The sequence below is a fragment of the Monodelphis domestica genome, chromosome 6, assembly GCF_027887165.1.
Source record: "Monodelphis domestica isolate mMonDom1 chromosome 6, mMonDom1.pri, whole genome shotgun sequence".
NCBI lineage: Eukaryota > Metazoa > Chordata > Mammalia > Didelphimorphia > Didelphidae > Monodelphis > Monodelphis domestica.
Genome location: NC_077232.1, coordinates 229,258,341 through 229,280,327, shown reverse-complemented (window position 1 = coordinate 229,280,327; position 21,987 = coordinate 229,258,341). Strand labels below are relative to the sequence as shown.

At 34.6% G+C, this 21,987-nt stretch overlaps 1 protein-coding gene across 2 annotated transcripts in view; it reads right to left on the bottom strand.

The window, feature by feature from the left end:
- The window catches only part of TENM3 (teneurin transmembrane protein 3), a 3,501,974-nt gene that overhangs the window by 841,686 nt on the left and 2,638,301 nt on the right, over positions 1–21,987 (bottom strand). Inside the window, exon 1 of one of the 2 annotated variants that reach the window (XM_056802939.1) lies at positions 20,689–20,952. The exons of the other annotated variant lie outside the window; for it this stretch is intronic. The gene's annotated coding sequence lies outside the window, so the exon portion shown is untranslated. Of the gene's footprint in view, positions 1–20,688; positions 20,953–21,987 lie in introns of those variants that run through there. 2 annotated transcript variants of the gene reach the window in all.

The window sequence follows — 21,987 nt, the reverse complement described above, 5'->3', positions numbered from 1 at the left end:
GTTATTAAAGTTTAAAGTTACTACTTCATTGCTCAAAAACAAGATAAAGACTTTATGAAGAACTCACATGTATATATAATCCCCTGAGTTCAATAAACCACTTAAAGAAAAATGTAGTACAATATAAAAAATACAACTCTATGTGCTTTCAGGAAATAGACATAAAGGTAAGTAAGACTTTCAGCTTTCCCAATAAAAAATATAAGCGAACAACTTGCCTGAAGAGCAAATGTGTAACTTTACACTCTTTATACTCTTAAGATTATCGTATAACTTTCCTCCAATTGTAAATATTAATCATGAATCAATATAAACTACTAAGCATCATTAAACTAAAATAGAAGATACGTAAGCCATATTAAGCTTAAAAAGAAATAAAGCCATTTTCTTAGCAGTCCTCTTAATTACCAATAATTATGTTAAATATATATTTGGCATCTTAATAGGTTTAAGTAGTTTTAAAATAAATGAAATGAAATTATTTGAGGCAGTTTTAAAAAATGATAAATTCTTCCTCTTCATAGACATCTTCATTTGAAATACATGGTCAGCTTTCTAATTGTTCCGATTTTATATTTAAAAGACTATAAAAAAAGCAAAATTGCTGAAGTCAAGAGCCAGGTAGTTTGGGATATAATCAAGTCAATTATAATGAAAACTTATCTATTAGCGAACATTTCAGAACTTGAAAGATGCCCAGATAAATTGATTGTACTTGGGAATGCCCCAAGAGTACAGAAATAGTTTAGTTTTAGTCTGTCCGTCAAAAAATGTTATAGATATTGGTAAGTATTATGAAACCTTAAATTTAACAATTATCATATAATAAAAGAAGGAACCATGAATTTTGATTTAAAAAATCTTTTCAGAACAAAGGAGGTGTTAGTTCCATGGTACTCTTCCCCTGGAAGATCTCATAGGGAGCATCCTGCTTGCTTGTGGGAGATGTGTGAAACATCTGGGAATTATTTGTTGGGTAAGGGGAAGCTTTGCTAAGCCTCATCACATCTAGAAGAATATCTCCAAATCATGTGGCATTCACATGTCATGCTCCAAAATACATGTTGCCTCCAGTTTACAAGACTTTCTAACTCACAAGAGCCTTAAGGTATGAAATGTAAGCATTTTCATTTCGATTTTGCAGATAAGCAAACTAAAATTAAGACCTAAAGTGACTAGACAGGAGAAAGGGTTTAAAAACATGTCTTCTGATTCAAATCCAACTCTTTCCACAGAATCAATTGAATAAACTAATGAAATTTGTCACAACAATTTCAGATTTTCAGGATTTAATGGAACCTTAGTACCCGTCTATTCCAACTTTTCTTTAAAGGAATACCACACTAAAATACCTCCAGGCTCTGCTACAAGACCTCCAATGAAGAAGTAACTCATCACCTTCTGAGGTAGTACAAGTCATTCCTGGTACTGTTGTTATTGTTATTGCTGTTTTTCCAGTGACATCAAAATTAAATTTTCTTCCTGATGATTTTTTGCCATTGCTTCTTGTTCTGCCTTCTAGAGACAAATAAGTCTGAACCAAGAGAAGGTTGATAAATCATCATTTAGTAAAAGGATAAGCTTTATTCTGCTAGTTCCCAGAAAGAAGAACTAAGACCACGAGTCCAAAGCCATTTTCCTCAGTCTTTAGCCCAACAGAGGCGGCCCTCAAATGGAATGGGCTGCTTTAAGAGGCATTAAGTGTCCCTTTGATGAAAGTGTTTGAAGCAGAGACCAGATAACCACTTGTAAGGATGTTGTCAAGGAAATTCATCCAACAGGTCAAGCTTGAATAAGATCTCTCTCAATTCTGAGGTTCAGTGATTCTACAACTCAAGAACATTAGGAAGGAGGGCACATAATACTGAACCACTTAGCATTTCTAAAGAGCAGGGACTTAGGAAGCACATTTCCACCAAACAGTCTCCCTAGCAGCAGCAAATGTACCCCAAACCTGACAAATTCAAGGGTTATGTTGACACTGTGATCAGAAGATCCATCTGAGCCAAAAAGTCAGTGGTATTTGGCAGTGAGACAGACGTTCAGCATCCCAGAACCAATGGATAAGGATACACAGAAAATCTCCTTAGCTTGTGACATAGGGCTGCAGCATCCTCGTCTTTCAGCCTTGATCATTAGTTTGGACTACAGCAGTGATGACTGCAAAAGAAAGAATTAGTTGTGGAAATAAATCCCTGCCTTTTCCCTCTTTGGGTATAAGCTTGAGGTTGAGACAGAAAGAACGAGAACAAAGAAACTGCCACTTCACCATCAGTACCTAGAAAGACTGTATATAATGCCCACTACATTTGGCCTTTTTATTAGCTAGGCATTGGGGTCATCAGTTGAATGCTATGTGCGCCTGCATTTAAGAAACATCTATGTTTCTATACTGGCCCAATCAAAGGAAGTTACAAAGGAATGGTCCAGCAGCATTTTAAACTGTTTACATTCAATTTGCTCCAGGAAAATAGAACCAAGAAAATGAATCCAAAGGCTTGATAAGTCCAAACCTCTAAGGGATTCAGAGGCAACCAACCATGTCAATTGCCTAAAAACTTCCTAAAAAGCCTCCCACTTGAGAATTATATTCCAGAACTGGATATTTCAGTCACCAGTGCAGTAGGTTCAGCAGAAGATGGCTCGGAATGCAAAAACACTGGTGAAATATGATCTTCCAATTTAATAATGATAGAACATTCTATTCAGCCAACGAAGTTCCCAAAGCATCCTCTAGCCCATTAGGCACATGACTTAATGGGTAGAAGAAGATTTTGTTATAATACTACACCTATGCTGGGATCTCTCAAAACTTCAACTAAATACTGATGCTTTCTCTACCAACAAAAGCCTCAGCCTCATCAACTGTAAAATGCAGAGATTGGACTAGATGATCTCTAAGGAACTATCTAACTCAGATGTCTGTGAGCATGCTCTAAAAGGTCCACTCAATAAGCAGGCACCTATTGTTGAATGCCTATGAGTTCTAGATTATAATAGAAACTGTAAGGTATATAAAAGAGAGATAATTGATGGTCCCTGACCTAAATGAGCCAACCAATAGAGCTGGGATCAAACTGAATAAACCATAGAATGTTAGATTTGGAGTTGGAAGCCTCATCCCTTTCAACCTTTTTGATCTCAGAGAAATCATTTCAGGTTATCTGGACCTCAATTTCCTCATCTATAAAATGAGAATGGTAGCCTAAATGACATCTGAAGCTCCTCTGGTTCAGTGATTTAATGAGGTGCTAAAATAGGCTCTTGCAAGTTCAGGAAAGGGGAGGAGCAAATGGTTTGAGAGACTTAGGATGAGAAGTAGGCTTGTGGATAGAATTTAGTTACATGGAGGGAAAAGAAGGATTTTGAGCAAACGGTAAAGCAGAAAGGTTCATGACGATTCAACATGAAGAAGGTAAGGAAGGCCACATGCCTCTATGAAGTTAATATGTTAATTAATAGAGAGAAGTCAGATCCACATACCTGGTCTTCTATCCTTTAAAAAGCCTTTCCTTGAACCTATTATCTCCTCAAGGTGTCATCCTACATCTCTTCTCTCTTAATGACTACACTCCTTGAAAGGGTTATTGCCATCCATTTTCTCCATCTCCTTACCTCCCACTCTTCAAATTCTTTGCAGTCACCCTTTGAACCTTACAACGCTACTTAAAGTGCTCTTTCCAAGATTGTCAGTGGCCATTTCACCTCTAAATCCAATGGATTTTTAATATCCTCATTCTACTTGACCTCTCTGAAGCTTTTAATATAGATAAGTACCCCTTCTGCCTGTACCCTCTCCTTTCCTTTTATACCTAGGACAGCTCCATGTTGATTCTTCTATCTTTCCAACTATTGCTCTTTTCTTTTGCTGAATTATCATCCACCTCTCAACCACCAAGAATATATATTCTGCAAAGTTATGTTCTGGCACCTCTTCTATCTCCGTTCTCTCTCTTGGTGATTTCATAAGGTCCTAGGAGTTTCAATTATCATGCCATGAACAGAACTCACATAGCCATCTTTAATATTTCTCCTGACCTTCAATCCTATGTGGACAACTGACTGTTGGACAACTTGGGATATCTTGTGGATGCTTCAAGTTCAAAATGTCTAAAATATAATTTATGATATTTCTCCCTAAAACATCCCTTTTTAAATTTTCATTCCACTATGGCCTTTCATTTGCCCCAGTTCTCAAACTTAAGAGACATCTTTTACCCAACCCTTTCCTTCACTTCCCCACATCCCATTAGTTTCCATGTCTTATTTCTATTGCCACTGCTCATATATTCCATACATACCTCCTCCACACACACACACACCCCACACAGAGCCATTAACCTAGTTCAGAGTTTCTACTCAGTGAATGGATACACTCTAATCTTTCCTTTTAGGTCATCTAAAACAAATTTCCTTTCTTTCCAACACAAGTCACTCTACCTAGTCATTCTTCCCCTCTTATCAAAAAGCCAGTTAAGTTATCAGTTTAAGGGCAGAAAAAATGGAGAGTTTCAGCTATAGGAACAAGACTATTTATTCTGGTGAAGATGAAAAATATTCATTCTAGACTGTTATGTAGTTCTGAGTATATAAAGTGCTATAAAATAAAACCTTTGTTGCATCCACCTCAAAATGAGAGGGTTGGACACTGATGGCTTCTAAAGTACTTTCTAGCACTAAATCTATAATCCTGTAATACAATTTGCAGTTCTTTTCACTAATTCATATCCTAGGATTTAATACTTCTTTTGAGGATGAGCTCAAGATTCATCTCCTAGATATTCCTTGAATCATTCTACTGTCCCTCTCTTAAAGCTATCAGCTGTCATTTTCTTAGTGTTTACCAATAATAACACACTCTGGTATGGCATAAAGAAGAGTGGACAGGGAGACTGAAATCTCAGTTTCACATTCCAGTTTGAATACTCATTGGCCTCTCTGTTTCAGCAATCAAGTCATATAATTAACTTCCTTGAACCTGAGGCTCCCTCTTTTCAATACACAGACTCCTGACTTCATATGGCTGTTGTGAGGAAACTGCTGCTATATAAATATGAAATATGGTTATTATTAGTCTTTAACTGTATCATTCCTCACCCTCTCATATATATATCCACAGAACAGGCTTAATTTTCCTTTAGGTAGATGTAATCAGAATTTACTAAAAGACATATGTTAATGAAAAATCAGTAAAGCTCTGAGTGAGAATCTAAAGACTACCATAGGGGCAGGCAAGTAGCAAGTGGATAGAGAACCAGACTTGGAATCACGAGGATATGGCTTCAGATGTAGCTCAGATACTTCCTAGCTGTGTGATAAGTCACTTAACACAGATTACCTAGCCCTTACTCCCCTTCTGTCTTAGAACTGATACTAATACAGGAGGTAAGGGTTTGAAAAATAAATAAGACAAATATAGCTTTCTTTTAAAATGGGTTTAAGATTTTGTGGCAGCTAAACCAGATCCAGGGACATTTCCTGCTTTAAGTTTGGGGTTTTATTTTGGAGGGTTGAGGTTGTAAAAGTCTGACTTTTAGAATAAGCAGGGTACATCAGTATTCAAAATCCACAACAGAACTTGAGATGTATTGAGTATGGAATAGTGACTAGAGAATCAACTTCAGTGTCAGGAGACCTATTCAAGGGTTCTCTTTGACATATACAAACTGTATTAGTGTGACCCTGGGCAAGTCTCTTAACCTTTCACAGCCCTGGGGCAGCTCCCTAAGGCTCCAAATTGCACAGTAGGTACCAAGTGGCATTATTAGAATGAAATTTTTATTGGAATTTCCCTTTGCAGATGAAATAACAAATCCAACCCCAGAAGTCAAACAATGGTACTTAGGTTACTTATGTTAAAATAGTCTCACTCTGTTAATGACACACAAATTCTGACTAATAAATGGCATTTAGATCAACTAGTGTTTCTTCATTCAACAATTCTGCGATGCTTAGAATTAAAATTAATTTTAATGTATTTTCAAGAAAGTGACAAAGGAGGGAAGGTAATAGTACCTTCCAATGAAGGTACTATTAATATTTAGATTTTGCTTTCCTTTCAAATTTTAGGGTTGGGGTTCAATTAAGTTTAGTATGTGGAAAAAAAGGGAGCAGAAAGTCTTTAAAGGATTGTGGATAACTTTGGGGGAAATGGAACCTCACTGTAGTTAGTTCATAGATCCTTTTTCTACTCTTTAGGAGATTCATCATTTCATTTCTCATAATTATGACTCCAAAAAATCCCATTCCCCTTAAGACACCAATCCCATTCCAACATCACTTCCTCTCCTGAGAAGGGCCTTGCCACTAATATGGTTGTTAAATTTATTGCTTTTTATCTTTAAAATATCTCTGTCTCTTCAGCCATTCTCTCTCTTCCCTCCTAACTTGTTTCCTTTCTCCTTTCCAAGGTCAATTGCTTTTCTTATATCCTTGATTCCATCCCCTTATACTGTTTCCTATTCTCATTTTCACAATTAGCCCATTTTTCCTTCATTTTTTTCATCTTTTATTTTCTGGGTTTTTATTCTTCCTGCAAACATTATGGTCTTTCTTATCTAAGAAAGCCTTTCCTGGACCTTGGTACTCACTCTCTATTCTTCACTTACCACAAAACTTCTTTTTTTTAAAATAGATCCTATGATTGATATCTGTGCTTCTTAATCACCCAACCTGCCCATTTAACTGCTATTTTCACTCTAATGAAATTTTTTTCCACCAAAGTCAATGGTGACCTTCTAAGTTTACCATATCTAAAGCCCCACTCACTCTTTTTTGTTTTCCATTTCTCATACTCCTGCTAAAATCTGGCACTACTAACCATCAATTTTCTTTTGGAAATTCCTTCCTCCCATGGGTCCTGTGACACTGACCTTTCATTGTTCGCTTCTACCTGTCTGAATCCTTTCTTCTCTGTCTTCTTTACTGATGCATCTCCTTCATTCTATCCTATTAATATTGATGTTCCCATAGGCTCTCTTCTGACTCATACTCATGTTTGTGGTGCTACCTCTCCGTGGAGCTGTACCTTCAACTGTGTGCTAAATATGATCTCTCCCTAGATGTTCTAACAGGAAGCCAAGCATAATATGATACCTAGGATAAAGAACAGGTTTTTCTGTAAGACAGACCCATTTTCAAATCACATTTTAGACACCAAACTGCCTTTGTTATTCCAGACAAATTACCAAATCTCTCTTGGACTCAGTTTCTTCGTTTGCACAATGAAGATGGACTAGATTAACTTCTAAGCTCTCTTCTAGCTCTTTACTTACAATCTTATGATATATGATAAGGCAGAAAGAAGGGAAAACTCATCTTCATGAGTTCAAATCTTGTCTCAGACATTTACTAACTTTGTGTCCTTGAGCAAGTTACTTAACCCTGTTGCTTCAGTTTCCTCATCTGTAAAATGAGAAAGAAATGAAAAACCATTCCATTATCTATGCTAAGAAAACTCCAAATAGGGTCAAGAAGCATCAAATTTAACTGGAAAATGACCGAACAACATGATATGTCCAAAACTAAGCTCATTATTTCTTCTTCAGATACCAATTTCTTTCTTAGAACTTTGTTTCTGTCAATGATGCTGCCCTCCCATCAATCACTCAGACTTGAAACATCAGAATCTCTATTTCTGAAATCACTAGGCCCTGTCATTTCAAATTCTGCAATATCTCTCACATCTTTTCCTACTGCTCCTTCCCCAGGTCAGACCTTCCTATAAAATCTCATTCCAAACCTACTTTCTAAACTAATCACCAGCAACAAGAACTCTCTACTATAACTACACTGGTCTACATACTGCATGGTCCACCTTTTATATTTGACTCAAATGTACACCATACCCACTACCTAATCAGACTTTCTCTATCAATAATGGACCAAGACGATTCTCACTTTCTGTTAGAGCCTTTATTTATACATCTTTCCTTCAGAAAACCTTCATTTATGTTTCAGAAATGGATTCTTTCCAACAAGAATACAGTAAAATTACTCTAGGTCCTTTAATGAATGAAAATTTTTAAATGGAGTTATATTTTTCCTTCTTTGATGACTGTGTGACAAGTATGCCATTCAGTCAGTGTTTGTCTTCTGTTTACTAATGTATGGGAAACTATCAACTCATTTCTAAGAGTCTCAGTTTAAGTACAGAAACAGAGAATATAAAACAATGGAAAGAAAGCATTAAATGCAACTAAGGGGAGAAGAATTAAAATTAAAATGTTAAATAAAGGTGAAATATTTTTCTTCAGGTGGTATGAACTTCAAATCACTGAAACTGAAAAAGTTTCTCATTTTGCCTTGCCCTATTTTGGTGGTAATGTAATCGAACCGGATTTTTCTCCAGGATATTTCCTATGTTCCAGCATCGAAGCATCACTTGGTATTTATTAAGTATCTATGTACAGTTCATTGTCTCTACCCAGACTATCAGCCTGAACACAAGGGATTAATCAGAAAAATTGGTTTTTATTCCACTAGGGTTTTTTCCTTTTCCTTTCTTTTTTTCTTTTTTTTTAGAGGAGAGGTACTTTCACAAAAATCGTGAATACAGCTATGGTCTTTTCTGTACAGAAAAAGTAATGAACATTTCTATTCCTGATTAATAATATATGTAGATATGTAGATATTTATTTATCATGGCCACAGTTTTTAGAAAATTTCTTTATGGATAAGTGGGATTTGTAATATTGATATTGTTTTATTACATAGCATATTTAACTTTGCTAATGAAGAGTGACTTTTTTAATGTGTTTTCTTCCTTAATGCCAATAAAATCTAAGGCATGGAAACACTTGCTTTTCCTTTTTAATATTTAAATTTCTGAAGGCCACAGATAAAAACATTATTTAAAAAACTAACTACCTCCCAAAGATGTCTGCATAGAACAACCATGCTTTCCTTTAACTCTCATTAAGCACATATAGGAAGTGGTCTGCACAAAATACATGAACTTGTAATTACAATCTAAGAGAAATGCTCAACCAGCTGTGGAGAAGAGAAAGATTAGAATATGATAGTGGCTTAGAATAATGAAGGATTGTAAAGATTCAGCCACAGAGCTGATGAAAGATGAGGGGAAAGAAAACTCCCTTTCAAAATCCTTAATCTGTATTACTCATAACCCAAATTGAAACACAAACATCACATAAACTAGATTAAAAACAATTTGATATATATACCTTCTTCCATACACTAGACCCACATTAAAGTTGTCAAGAGAAATGTGTCAATCTATATTTTCTTCTCTAAGATTTTCTAGTAATACATTAGGTATTTTAACAGAGATAATATTTATGGCTATATCCAAATGTACTAGATTTATTTTCTATAAGAATCTTGTAAAATGCATCACATTTTGTTGTTTCCAGGCTAGTTTCTAGTTGGTTTGAGAACTTTTATAGAGTAGGTTTACCTGTGACATTAAAAACTCTCAAATCTTCTAAGTGGGGCTAAATTTAACATTTTTAGAGTAAGACAATTATGAAAGTTTCAATATTTAGTATGGTAATCTTCCTATGGCTTTCTCATCGTGAGTGCCTGGAATTTACTATTTAAAAACTAATAATTTTTCCTCAAAACTATAACTTTCAGGTTGAATATATAAGTGATATGTAGCTATACACCTATATGTGGCAATCCACCCTACTACCTTTAAACATAAAAGTTGTTTGTAAATAACAGCCTGGTGAGATCACTTTTCTTTTGGCATTTTTAAAAACAGGATAATGTTTTATGTGTTTTTTACATGTGCAAAAAAAAAGCATTGATATCCATTCTAATTGTTTCAGGAATCATTTCAAGAAGATTAGGATTTTCGGATGTGTGTCAAGGAGTCAATATTTACTAAATACCAAATCAGCCTTTTGCTTTCACAAAAAAAGGACAGGGAATTAGCAAATATTAACCAATTAACAACAAATTTGGTTAATTTAAATTTGAATAATTTTAGCAACTATTTTTAACAAAAGCTTTGTATTGTTCTTTTGACCATTTTTTTTGCATAAAGAATTGATTTAATCTAGAGCAAGCATGTTCCTTTTTTTTAATTTGGATTTTCTCCTTCTTTCTTCATCTTTACAAAATCAATGCCTTTAGGTACACATAATAGTACTCAACTAAATCTTCAGAGCTGACCATTTTCTCCTTGACACATTTCCTCTTACTTTTCAATATCCAGTAAGGCTTCTTTATAGCAACATGTAGTTCTATCTCCTCTACAGATCTGCAGGCAATTGTTTATTAATAAAACTTGAAAATAATCTTGTGTTCTTTGATTTTCAGAAGTAGATTTTAGTTTGCTTTAATGTTTTCACTATCTTGAACACCTATTTAAAGAAAATTAACTCATCCATGTACTGTGACATCTTTATTTTTTAATGTCATGTTATGTTTCTGTCTTGAGAAACCTCCAGTATTACCAATGAAGGAAAAGATGGTGTTTACATGCACAGCAATTTTTTACTGAGTACACAAACCACTTAAAGGACTGAGTGCTCCTGCAATAATCAATTCACTAGTCATCTGGCAGAAATGTATAAGTGTTTGAAGAACTTTTCTGGTTTCCTTATCTTCTATCAACATTTTAAGCTTTGAATTTTAGAAGCTGAGCCCATTAATGGATAAAAAAGTAAATTTAGGCTTCAGTTCTTCAATACACACTAGATTTGTCAAATGAACCTATTAACTCGAAAAATAATGAAACCATGCCCTTGTTAGTCTAGTGCTACTTGATTAAAAAAAAAAAGACAAAACAAAACTATTGTGCAATGGATCCTGGGATCACAGATTTAGGGAGGAATGAATAATCCTTCATCAAAGAGCAGCAGCTTATCCACAAGGCTACCTATTCCCTATGGGATATTCCTTTAAAAGTAATAACGAGGTCTTAAACTATGTAACACTCTCATCTAAATTAGCCACTTATGCCAGTTCTTCTTAATCTTGAAAGAGCTAGAACCATACCAAGAAAGTTTTAAGGCACTTTCTTAAGGAACAATACAGTCTGCAAGTTCATAATACATTCTTATATTTAAATGGTTAGATTCAGAATCAAAACTGAGCTTGAGGAATAACTGAAGAATGCTGAAGTATTTTTTAAAAGTAACAATTCACAAACATAACCTTAGCAAATAATTAAAGTATCCAAGATTTTCTGTACCCTTTGGATTTTTTTAAAGTTTGTTTAATCTCTTAAAAACTTTCAAAGTAAAATGTGGACATTTAGGAACTCAAGTGGTATCGTACAAGTCTCTTAACTTGTATACATAGTTAAATTTAAACAGTAACTTACTAGCAATGTCTTTTTTGCTGGTGGTTATTTAAATACAAGTTTCATTGAAATACTGCATCAAAATACTTAAAATATAATGTGGCTAAATTAATTTTTATCAGGCAGTGCATGAAGAATTAGCTGATGGCAACTCAGGAAAACGGTTCTGCCATTTCTTTCAGATTTCTAAATTGTTACACATGATTAATCTTCCACATAACCAACAAACTTTTATGTGAATAAAGAGACATGTATAAAACATCAGAAATCTATTAAGCTTTAGCCACTTCTACACTGAATAAGGGCTTCTTTACCTTTGCAACTAATGTCATACTGTATGAGGGAAATGACAGTGTAAACCCTACAACCTGATTGGAATTGGCTTGATTAAACTACTAATCAAGGGATGGCATATCTTTTAATTTCATATGCATTTTTTAAAATCCATTTTCTGGCCATGATTTGTTAATGATTTTACCCAAATATTATGACAATACAATACTTTCTTGGCTAGAATTACACATTTGTTTATCTATGAATATGTCACACAAATATATGTAACAGTAATGCTACATTTTAAGCTACTATGCTTACACAATTTTGTCTCATTTGGAAAACTTGACCTACTTTATCCTTTCCTTTTAAAAAATTTTTGAAGGTAGAATCGTGTTCAGAATTTTCTTTCATATTTTACTTAACCATTAAAGCACTCAAAAGAAAGTTTTCAATAATATTAAATGAATAATTTGAATAATTAAGCTAAGTGACTTGTTGAAATATATTATGTTTAACTTATCTCATCTTTAGCAAAAGGCCTTCCAACTTGGAAAAACTGAGAAAGGCTATTTTATTCTGTAAGAAATATTATTGTACTATAAATTCAAATAAATCTTACCACATAAGTTATATTAGTAAATCTTTTTTTTTCAGGATAAATCACTTCAAATTTTGGTAAGTATGCAATTATGTGCCAAACATACTTGCATTTTGAAAATATGATGTGGTAGATTTAGGTGTTATTCTTCACTAAATGAATATGCCGCATTCAAAATATAAGATATGAAAGCTACATGTCTTTTATTTAAATTATATTGTTGATTTACTTTTGTTTTGTTTCACTAACTCATAATAACTGAAATGGCAATCTTACCTGTAAACCAAGATGGCTTACCGGTTTGGTTTGTCAACATTTGGGTGTGCTATAGTCTTCTCTTTCAGAGAATATTCAATAAAAGTGAACATTAGTAAAATGCTCCTTGTAAAAAATAACATTATACTAAAATATGGCATATAATTGTTGATATTTGGCATTGCAGGCTATACAAAAAAACAGGGAAGTCACTTTAGAACTAAGCATCATTTTCTTAGTTGACACATTAACTGACATGAATATTTTGAAACCGAATATTAAAAGTTGAATCTAAGAAAATACTAAGCTTTCAAGAACTCAGATTTCAACATTCACATACTAAATAAATAGTTACTTTTATCTATAGTTTAAATAAGAGCTTTTTAAAAAAAGAAGAAAGATATACAGTTTTTTCTTAATGGAAAGAAGAATGGATGAGTAAGAAATTCACTTTAAATCATAATATTGATTATAGATGAATTACATGGGAGAGATCTTGCTTCTTGCGATATTTGAAAGATAGTATATTAGTCTGTATCTGGCAAGTCTGATGCTTTTACTAAAATTTAAATTAAAACTGACTCATAGTTTTTAAAGCAATGAAAATACTTTTCTAGTCCTACAAAGAAGACCATTATTTGCAAAATAATTTTTCATCTTTTTATGTATTACATGATAATATTTTTGCCCAGACTATAATTGATTTTCAGTTATTTTTATGACTTTACTGAACATCTACTATAAACACTACCTTATAGTCAAGTTTGGTTCTTCAAATTAGAAGAGGATAATGATAATTTTATGATAGTAAAAAGAGGGAACAGACTTCTGTTAAATCTCCTTAATTCTGCTAAATTTTATCAAATTTGAGAATACATTTATTTACTAGGTACTTTTACTTATTAGAGATATTTATCAAAATTGCTTGTTAAATTATTCTTTTACCCTGATCACTAATTTAATTATTCTTAGCATTGTTTCAATTTATTCCCTACCTTTATAACTATCATATGCTCTTGAAATCAAATTTAAAAGTAAGAGAAAATGGACTGTAAAGTCTAAGGATTTGTAGCATTTTTAAATGTTTGTTAATCTGGCTTATATTGAAAAACATTCTCACTAATTTCTTTTAAAATTTGGCATTTGCTTTTTTTTTACTCAGCAAAAAAAAAATGTTACACATCTGTTTTTCAGGAATTTATGTCCTGATAGTCTCTTTCTAAACTTTTAAAAACTTTAAGATTAGAAGTAAAATAATAAAATATTGTTTTTCTTTGCACAATTTTTAAAAACAAAACAAAGACCCTATTACATTTATTTGATTGCTGTTTAAAATAACCATCCTTTTGCCAATTCCTTCCACCAGACTATGGAAAAGAAATTCAGCTATGAATTTCAATGATTTGGAGAATTAAGGTAAATGCTTAATAATAGTTAGGAAGACTATGGTCAATCAGTAAGTTTGTTTTACAACAGAAACTCTAATCATTTTGCCAAAATAATCTCATTAATATATATCATGTAGGCAGCTTATTACAAAGAATATCAGAAATTTTAGTTTGGGTAAATGAAAGTAACATAAATTAATAATTTTTAATCATCTCTATAACATACCTTTAAACATGTAGTCCAGGAACTTGAGTTCTCATTACATATCATTCCAGTATAGGAGTAACATCTTGGAACACAATGGAGATTGCTGTGGTGGTTCCTGAGAAAGGACTTTTCCTTTGGAAACGCCCCTCTTATCCAAGAGACACCTCTTTATGCTGACACTGGGTCAACAATATCAAATATAAGAACTTGGGGGAGTTTCACTTCAATGAAATTACAGTAACAAGTTCTAATAAAGGGTAAAAGTATTTCTTTTATGGCAAATTATGCTCAGCCTCCCATTTGGAGACACTTAAGATGCTGTCCAAAGAACAGTCTTTTGGAAATGACTATTTCAAAGTTATGAGAATATGAAAGGGTGCTGGCAAATGGATTTCAACAAACGAAATCATGATATTGAAGAAATGGTAAAATTATTAACTTTAAAGAAGAATCAAATCTCCACAGATAAATGATTTTTTAAAAAACCATAAAGCAAATAAACCTGATAGGTATACACACACATACACACACCTTACATAAAATAAAATTCCTTTACTTCAGACCAATCCTCGGAAAGGTTATCTAGGCACTTAGCATTTTTAATGTATAGACTTCCTTAAATACTTACTTTTTCTGTCTATAGGAAGGAAGCAATTTTAACCACTCTGGGTTAATATGAAAAACTAATGTTGATATTTTTGTTCTGTTGCACCAATTAATAGCTTATCTACTAAGAAGTCATGTTTAAAGGTAAACCAAACTTTGTTTCATACTTATGCAATAAGCATCCATGATCAGATTTGCAATTTGCAGAGCATCTGTTAGTTATAAAACACATTACTTGTGAAATACAAAATAAGGTCAAAGAACTTCTACTCAATTAAAAGATATGTCTCCCATTTAAAATTTTCATCCTGAGCCACACTAGACCCATGTCATTGTTGTTAATTAACTTCAGATCACTGACAGGTCAATCAAGTCATGTCCCCTCAATGTACCACAACAACAATAAAAATGCTTTATGTACTAAGGTAATCACATAACATAGGTATTGGCACTGTAGTAACAGTTTTATTATACAATGTATTTAATATAATTTAATATGAACATACAAGTGGATGAAAGTATGTATTTCTAAACAGAATGAAATCTGGGAGCTAGAATTCTCAAAGTACTTCATTATAAAAAGACAAAACAAAATTTTCTCCATGGTGTAAAAGATGGAATATAGAAAAATTCAAAGATAGCAGAATGTCACAGCTTTAGAAAAGCCCCCATCAAACACCTTGCCCAGGTATATGATAAAGAATGTGTATAATAATTGTTTCATGACCATATTGCTATGTAATAGATACCTGTTTATAGTTAGGTTTCCACAGGAATATTACTGCATTAAATGAATTAAAAGAATGTGTTATCCCAGTGAAGCCATATAATTCAGAGTTAAGACTGCCACCTATCACTAACTTGTCTGAAAAGTCAGTGTTACATAGCTTGCCCTCTTCTAAAGTCTTGTAATATTAGGAGGGAAGTCTTTCAGCTCCAGCTCAGAAATGCCTTGTTTTTGCTTTCTTATATTGTTTTTAACAATCTTGTCATATGAATGGCATTTTATGATCAACTAGACATTTTGGGTCGGGAAGGAAATCTATTGCGTTGAAAGAATCAGATAAAATGATATTCTCTACATTTAAGGCATACCTTTTAAAATTCCCCAAACACCTGGATCATTTAAACCAATCTCATAGATTAACATGGGAAAAATATTTTAAGACAATCAAGATTGTTATAGATAACTCAGAATTAAGGAGTATCTAACTACTGAGTAGTAGTTTCTAATCATAGAACACAAGTAACAGTGTATTGATATCTTATATCCAGAAGTTATCTAGGTAAAGATTGTGAAAATATCTTTAATAGTTTGAATCTGAATGAAATATCGATTCAGAAATGAATCTGAATTAAGTATTCCAAGGTGAAAAGCTACCAAAATATTTAGTTTAAATACTCTATTTTACAGAGAAGCAGATTAAAATACAAGTGGAAACTCAGATCCTGCAAGTCTTAGACCTTAGCATAAAGAACAATGTCACAGTAGGAATTTAACATGTACCATAAAAACAGAAAGCTACCTCTTAAAAAAAAAAGGCTCACATACTCTGTGATATATAATAGTATTTACCTATTTTTATCTTGCACTTTCTATGTTCTTAATACCTCAAATTATTTGAACTGCAAGTATATAACACACTAAGCAGTGTGATATTAACAAAAGATCAAGAAAATCTTAACATGGTCTTCCAGAATAGCATAAAAAGCTGATAAATCCATGTCAGATAATGTACAAATAAGAAACAAATGCAAATATCACAGTGGGAATGATAATATCCGCTATCTTTCCAGTTCAGAAGAGGATACAGAATTACCTCCACATGTATCTGCTTTTTTATTGTCAGGATTACACATAACACCTTATAAAGAAAACTTATAACAAAAGCACAAGATTTCTATCTACAGTTCCAAGAGTTTCTAGAATATTCAACTTGAGTATTGATGTAATCATATAAGGAAATAGCTCAGATTTTTTTAAATGGTCCTGATACACATTATCTTTTGGTAGATCAGAAGAGATGAACTAAAAAGTATTTTACACATGGAAACTAATAAGTATTTCCATTTAAAATGATATTAAAGAATTACCTCTTTGGTAGGAGTTTTACTTTATATAACTCATGTAAAGTTCTAATTGGATCTCACAAAGTATGTATTAAGCATGAGACTAAGAATTCTAAAATTCTAACATGGTATAACAATTGTTTTCAAACAAATGACTTCTCAAGATGGTGAGGTATTACTATCAATCACCAACAAGTTAATTCTACATAATAAGGCAGGTTTGGATGCAGACTGATCCATTGTGGAATGCTGTATCTAAAATTGATTACAACAGCACTCAAAATGAATGCAGCCCTCCAAACCACTTCTTTGCTCAGAAACATTAATCTCAATTAGAAGGAGAGCTTCATAATGGTAATGCTTGGTATGAAAAAAGTATGGAATAAATCAGGTTTTATAAGACACATCAATTAATCAGTTTTAGAACTTAAAAAAAGCTTTTTTAAAAAAACAATTAAAAAATCAAGACTGTTGACTGTTGAAAGCTTAGATGTTTCCTAAATTTCAGAATATTTGCTTGTTTAAAATTATGGGATATTTTCCTGAATGAATTTTCAAAATGATTCATAAAAACTGTTTATTATATTACACTGTTTTAGTATCCTTTTAAAAAATAAACTTAAAAATTCTAAATGCTTATATGAAAGTCTTCTCCCTAGAATATAACATTCAGGCTTAGCAAGCATCTAAGGGCACTGAATTTTAAGAATGATTTCAAGAAAGAACATGTTTTGGGCTTTTTTTCTCCCAAGGACAAGAAAGATAATCAGGCTTCGTTCATAATGTTATCAACTTCAAAGTAAGTCAAAGTGTGTTGTGCAAATTAACACATAATACTTTAAAATTATCTAATAAAAGCAAATAAGATGATAAGCAAAGTACAAGTGTACATGCTAATAGGTTTAACTGAATATTCTCATGCACAAGTGACTTGTACATCTGCCTCAGATAAAGAGAAAGGGATGCCAATTTTTTGTTACTGCTTTATACCATGATTCCCAGAACTATATAACTGGAAAGATGTATTTTTTTATCCTAAAATTCTTTCAAAGGGTAAAATACTTTAAGAACAAGGAAATATATATACCCAGAATAAATGTTAATCAGCTAATGTATTTGAGCTTTATGATGCTGCTGGTCTCAAACTTTTTTAGTGAGGGATGATAAAGCTTTGTAATACAATATACCATAAACACACTTCAGGATTTTCAACTATACTTTTATATCAAATGCTATAAAAACCTTCTCTTTGCATCCAATTCTAAGATGTTCTAATATTTCAAATGTTTAATTTGGCTCCTAATTATGACTACATTCTCCTCTTCTTATATGCCATTCGCTTGACTGTTTGCAGAGAGGATAATTACTACTGGCTCAAAGAGCTTAGCTGAAAGACTAGTTTGAACTTGCTAACTGGATTATGAATGCTAATCTGAGTTTCCTTTTCAAACAAATGTTAAACTCCTCACTCTATTTAGAGAGATTCTGCTGTTCTTCCTAAAACCTTATTTTAGTTTTCACAAAGAAAAAAAGTTCACCTTCCTGAACAGCTACTTTGTTGCCACACCCTTAAAATAATGAAAGAAAAATCTATATAGTTTATTTGGACTAATAGCTTGCTTGACATCATACAACTTCAAAACAAAACAAAGCAAAATAAAACAATTACGTAACAATAAAAATTAAAAGATAATTACTATTCTTCTATGTATACTTTACTTTTAAAAAATCCTTAGTCCCCAGAAGGGCCCCCAAATATCCAATTTCTCCCAAATCCTGGGTACTGATATGTTGACATAGTACAGATATACTGATTTCCAATTCTAACTCTAATATTTCACAGCTATCAGAAGTTCATTTGTCTTACAAAACCTGAATAATGCAAATATTTAAGTTTCATATTTTTCATCTACAAGGGGAACTAAAATGCTTAATATATTTTATTTATAATTTTGCACTGATAGCACTAGCATTTAGATTTTACAAGAGGCAAGACTTTCAATGTCTACTCAATAAGAAAAGAAAGAACACAATCCTGGAAATATATTTTGCCAAAACAGTGCAATATATGTCCAGTTACTTAGATGAATTTAAAGATACTTTGTAAAATTCATAAATGGCTTTTAACCTACAAACTTACAAAATTTATATTCAGGGAGACAAATACTATTGCTGGGCTATTTTAATTCAAGCACCACAGATTAAATATTTTCCTTGCATCTTGAATCACTAATTTGGAACTTGTAAAACTCAAAGAAGATGTTACATTAAGAGAGATAGGGCAAGAAGATTTGTAGAATTAAAATTTTAATGGAGTGCACATGTCTTAGTATATTTAAAAGACAATGCTTTTAAACCATTTAACAAGTTATTAAATTAGAATTATAAAAACCCACAATCCTCATTCACTAGCCAGACCATAAATACTTAATATCCCCAGGTGGGCAAAAGAAAGATATAACGCTTCTATACAAAGTTACTAAAATAAACTAATCATCTTAAATTCAGAGTTTTCACAAGGCTACAATATTTGCTTTATTTTTATTTATTTATTTATTTGTTTTTGTAAACTGTTTGGAGTCTTAAAAGATGCCAGTCCTAATTATCTCTCTCTCTCTCTCTCTCTTTTTTTTTTTGGTAGTAGAAAGAAAGGTAGTACTTGAACATATATCCAAGTCAAAAGACCACCCAGTGGATTCTGCCAGTGTCTACAAATGTTTGACAAATACATTGTCAGAAGATAAGAAATATAGTGGTTATGAAGAGACAATCTTATCCATAGAGATCACAGACAGCTGGAGTTGTGTAAAGATGTGCCACGAGCCAGGCTAAGACAACAGCTTCTACTCCCACTCCACCTGCACAAGCCTTACTGCTTTTATTTATTTTCAAAGAGTTCTCTAATGACTTCATAATACAAATGAGTTTGCTATATCAGAAAAGGAAGGTTGTTTTTTTTTTTTAATCCTCAACCCACAATGGAATAACATAGTCTGTAAATTACCAACACAGCTACCTTGCAAGTGTGGCAGAAAGTAATCGGTGCTCAACCCACACAACTTAAGGAGCTGAAGAATGATCAGGAAGAAAGCACCTTCTACCTAAAGCCCATTTTATTTTACTAGAGGAAAATAGGATACAGATAAGATGTGGGACTTTTGATCCAGGGATTTGTAAACACACGGCCATTGTCAACTCTGTTTATTTGGTGCTGATGGAGTAATTCGCGGAGTTCCCGGATCAAGTTTCAACCAGGAATTGCCACTTCCAGTACCTCCACCCCTTTACAACTTGGCTGCTTTGGCAGTTTGGGAGCATGATCGGTACTTTCCCTGGAAACAGCTGACAGCCCTATGTTTCACGTACACAAGAAGCCCAGTAGGTTACTTCCAAAACAGACCTGGATAAAGCAATAGCAGCAACGCAATAAAAAAATAATAATAAAATAAAGAAAAGGTGCAAAAAGTGTGTGTGTTTTGGGAGAGGGGAGGGGGGGAGCTAACCACGATAGGAAAAAAGATAGGACTAATAGCTTTCATTAAACACCTAGCTTGTTGGGACAGATATCGTCTCCTCCTAGTTGCTGGGTCCGTTAACTCCTAGATAGGAGCTCAGCACAGGAAGGGTAGCCAAGCCAGAACCGCAGGTAAAGTTCCCACCTGGGAGCAAGCGAGCCAGCGAGTAAGCAAGCAGTAGCGGAATGGGAGAGGACAGGGATGCGAGTAGGATATCCAGTCTGGTGAAGAAAGCCCTGGAAGAGGCAAGCATGGAAAGACCTTCCTCTCTACCAAAGGGCTTTGATAACTTGCTTGCTCCAGCCCTGCTCGGGGAAAAGGGAGAGGATAGTAGCCTCTTTCTTCGAAGCGCTCAGCTGACAGCCGATGAGCTGAAGCTGTGCTGGTGTTGGTGGCAGCGCCGGTAGCAGCAGAGCGGCTGCTGAGATAGCTCCCCCTCCCCCACTGCCTCTGCCCGGGCACTAGGACCCCAGAAAAGAGCAAAGCGCAGCACTTACCCAAAGCTCTCAGCTCAGGCGCTTCCTCTCCTCTCAGTATCCCGGCAGCACCATCAAGACGAGCATCATACACACCGCACTTTGCCAGATTCAAAGGGGAAAGGGGGGAGGGAGGAGAGGAGGAGGAAGAGGAAGAGGAGGTAGAGAGGAGCCTGTGGGGTGATAGAGGATGGAGGGAAATGCTGGAGATTGGGAAGGGATGACGGGGGGTGGGGGGCAGGAAAAAAAATACAGCAAGTGTTACAACTTCCTTTCCTTCCCAACACCCCTGCTTGCAGCCTGGGAGGGACGGAGGGGAGGGAAGGAAATACTGAGCACCAATGAGTTCACTTTCTTTTTCTCCTCCGCACTCTCCCCTCTCTTTCCCCTCCTCCCCACCCCTACTCCCCAGCCCACTCTAACCTCCACCTCTTCTAATGGGGCGGACAGGGAGTTTGCTCTTCTCTCCTTTGAAAAGGGAGGAAGGCGAAGGAGGAGGAGGAAGAGGGAAAGGTGAGGAAAACCAGGCTGGTAGGAATGAGAGCAGCATCCAGGACCTTAATTGTGTGACATGGGAAGCCCCAAAGGGAGAAACAGCGCTGCGGCTCAAGGCGCTGGGCCGGATACACACGCGCACACACGCGCACATGTGTGTGATGGAGAGTGGGAGAAAGAGTGGGAAGAGGGAGGGAGGAAGAGAAGAAGAGGAGAGGAGAGAGAGAGAGAGAGGAGAGAGAGAGAGAGAGGAGAGAGAGAGAGAGAGAGAGAGAGAGAGAGAGAGAGAGAGAGGAGAGAGAGAGAGAGAGGAGAGAGGAGAGAGAGAGAGAGAGAGAGAGAGAGGAGAGAGAAGAGAGGAGAGAGAGAGAGAGAGAAGAGAAGAGCCCAGGAGCCTAGCCAGAAGCTTCCCCGGTACAAACCGAGGAACCCTAAGTCCCGACACAGGGGCGATCCGGACCGAGCGTGATCGAGTTGACATTTATAATCCTTGACTCAACCTCTCCACCACTTGTCAAGATGACAGGTACTTTATTTCTTCTTCTTCTTCTTTTATTATTATTATTATTTTAAAAGATTCTCTTTTTACTGTCTTTTTCTGTCAAATGAGATTTGCTGGACTGAACCACGTTTGCCTCGGCTCCCTCCCCTCCCTTCTGTGTTGGTTAATGTAAAGCACCGAGGCTCCCATGCTGCGACCAATCAGTGCATCTACTACTATTGCAATGATTTAGGGGTCATCCATGAATAACACTCCACACTGATGAATGGCTCTCTGCAGCTTTCTGCCCTGATGAGGGTGTCTGCACCGCTCCTGATTGCAAA